This window comes from Mastomys coucha, unplaced genomic scaffold (genome assembly GCF_008632895.1).
Source record: "Mastomys coucha isolate ucsf_1 unplaced genomic scaffold, UCSF_Mcou_1 pScaffold11, whole genome shotgun sequence".
In the NCBI taxonomy this organism is placed as follows: Eukaryota; Metazoa; Chordata; class Mammalia; order Rodentia; family Muridae; genus Mastomys; species Mastomys coucha.
In genome coordinates this window covers 7,417,109-7,420,429 of record NW_022196893.1, presented here as the reverse complement: position 1 = coordinate 7,420,429, position 3,321 = coordinate 7,417,109, and positions in this window count along the sequence as shown.

Here is a 3,321-nt window from a genome sequence, read left to right as displayed (position 1 = left end):
CAGAGCAAGAAGTGTTTTTATGGTTGTTGGAAATGACTTATATGTCAGTTTTTGTGGTTTGCATTTTTCTTTGAATATTTTCTGTATGCACATGTAGTTAAAAAAAAAAATATTCCAAACCATGTTTTGTCTGTGTTTCCTTACCAGAAGACAGCCTCATGGTGGGGCTTCCTGTGGTCTGTAGCCTCCCTTGCTGATCAGCCTGGGCCTCACCCCCCAGGCCTACAGCCCTATGAAGCACCCGGAGAGAGGCTGGACTAAGTAAAGGGAAACTGATCTACAGAGTCGTCTCTGACTCACACACAAGCTATGGCACGTGTGCACACATGTGCACACACACACATACCAGCTAATAATAATAAAGGTTTTAAAAACTGCTTGTAGAATACAGTCTTTCAGAACAAGTAACAACCTAAGAGAATCTTAACACAATAGAATACATTAGCCAGGCCATGGTGGTGCACTCCTTTAATCCCAGCACTTGGAAGGCAGAGCCAGGTGGATTTCTGAGTTCAAGGCCAGCCTGGTCTACAGGACAGCCAGGGCTACACAGAGAGGAACCTGTCTCAAAAAACCAAAAAAAAAAAAAAAAAAAAAAAAAAAAAAAAAAAACCACACACAATAGAATACATTAGAATAGCTCCTTCTCGGTTGACTCCGAATACATTAGAATAGCTCCGTCTCGGTTGACTCCTAGTTTATGAACTCCAGGACTAGACGGAAAGAAAGCAAGTCAAGGTCTTCACAACAACTCTGAGGGACTTCCCCATGTCTGACGTTTCTTGATTCCGTACCTTCCTCCTATCCCACCCTATGCCTCGTACTGTGCCCCTCACACACCTTGGCAACCTGCCTTCTAGGTAGTAAACCTGACTTCAGAGGCATGCTTCCGATGGGGAAAGGGCAAGCAGGGTGGGCCTCCATAGCCATTCTGACATCCTGGGACCCATCAAGGCCTAGCCTCAAACCAGCCCTTCATAGGAGGTCCACCTGCATCCGATTTTCCTTTTCACCTTGCACAACTTTGCAAGAATGATCTTGCTACATCCTTGCAACTTTCAGGTGGTAGGATCCAAACCTGCCCAGCCCTAGCCTATAGCAGGAGGCCCTTCTTAGGCCTGTCTGCCTTCCACATCACTCTCTTCCCAACAGGTATTACTATCGGTCCTTTGGCTGGGTGTTTTACTCCACTGTTTTGGGGTTTGGGTTGGTTGGTTTGGTTTGGTTTGAGACAGGGTCTTTTTATATAGTCCTGGCTGTCCTAGAACTCACTGTGTAGACCAGGTGGGCCTTGAACTCACAGAGATCCACCTGCCTCTGCCTCCCAAATGCTGGGGTTAAAGGTGTGCCCCCATTGCTTTGATCAGAATAAAAAATAAACTTGTCAGCTTATAAATGTGAAGACACATGGCTGTAATCCCAGCCCTTGTAATCCCAGTGAAGTCAGGAACACAACTCCAGGTCATCCTCAGTCACCAGCTGAATCTGAGGCTGGCCTGGGCTCCATCAGATCCTGACGCAAAAGAAAAAGACAAACTGACTCCTCTCATGCCTCATGCCCATGGCTTTGTGGGATTCTGCACTACATTTCCAGTGGGGCTTTCTGTACACATCCTGGTAGATGGTGAAGGTTTAATTTGTCACACAGCCGAGGAAGAGAGCTCCAAGTCACGGCAAGTGTTTGGCCTTCAAGGTAATGGAGAACAGAACACGCCAAATCACAGTTCCAGATCCAGTTCGAGATCCAGTTCCCAGGTCTTTGCAGGTAAGGAGTCTGGTTTGCTTTCCATTCTCCAGCCTACACTCTCACTCCCTCGCCTTTCAGTACAAGGCAGTTTTCAGATGCCTTTACTGCATCTTCTGGGAACACTGATACCACATGGGACAAACTGTTCTGTTGAGTTCAAAAAGCCCGTTCCTCCCCTTCTCTCCAGGGCCATTCTGTGTCCTTTGCCTGTGGGCTGTTCCCCGGGGTACCCAACAGTTTCATGAAGTGCTCATGTCCAGTCGTAAAAATCATGTGTTTTCCCCGTCCCCCTCACATTTTTTTGTATTATATTGCTTTTTATTTATTTAGTTATTTATTTAGTTATTTAGTTATTTTTGTTGTTGTTGTTTTCGAGACAGGGTTTCTCTGTGTAGCCCTGGCTGTCCTGGAACTCACTCTGTAGACCAGGCTGGCCTCAAACTCAGAAATCTGCCTGCCTCTGCCTCCCAAGTGCTGGGATTAAAGCCGTGGGTCACCTCTGCCCAGCTATATTGCTTTTTAAAAGTTACAAGAGTAGGGGCTGGAGAGCTGGCTCCTTGATTAAGAGTGCTGGCTACGGGCTGGTGAGATGGCTCAGTGGGGAAGAGCACTGACTGCTCTTCGGAAGGTCATGAGTTCAAGTCCCAGCAACCACATGGTGGCTCACAACCACCCATAATGAGATCTGACGCCCTCTTCTGGTGTGTCTGAAGACAGCTACAGTGTACTTACATATAATAAATAAATAAATAAATAAATAAATAAAAAGAGTGCTGGCTAAAGTTTTCTTGGGGGAAAACCCAGATTTGATTTTTAGCACCCACATGGTGGTTCATAACTGTGTGTACCACCACTTTTATTTATTTATATATTCATCCATTTATTTATTTATGTATTTATTTATTTATGTGTGCATTGGTGTTGAGCCTGTGTGTATGGCTGTCAGAGGGTATTAGATCCCCTGGAACTGGAGTTACAGGCAGCTGTGAGCTGCCATGTGGGTGCTGGAAATTGAACCCTGGTCTTCTGGAAGAATAGCCGGTGATCTTAACCACTGAGCCATCTTTCTATTCCCCTCATTCCCATGTACCCCTCACCCCCCCACACCCCAATTCTAGGGATGCCTTCTTTTGACCTCCATGGGCACTAGGCACACAAATGGAACACAGATACACAGGCAAAATACCCATACACACAAGATAATAATTTAAAACTTTAAAGGTAAAACTTACAAGTGTAGTGTGGTGGTACAGGTGGTGGCACAGACCTTTGATCACAGCAGGAAGGAGACAAAGATGGGGATCTGAGTCTAGCCAGGGCTATATGAGCACCTGTATTTTTTTTTAAGTTTTTTCACAAATGTAAATAGGTGGTATGTGCTTTAATTTCTAGAGGAAATGGGGGTAGCATTACAGGGTACCTGTAATAAAAGGCAGGCTGGGAGCTAGAAAGTTGACTCGGTAGTTAAGAGCATACACTACTCTTGCAGAGGACCCAAGTTTGGTTCCTAGCATCCACACGATGATTCACAACAAGCTGTAACTCCTGTTCCAAGAGACCAGTTGTTCTCTTCA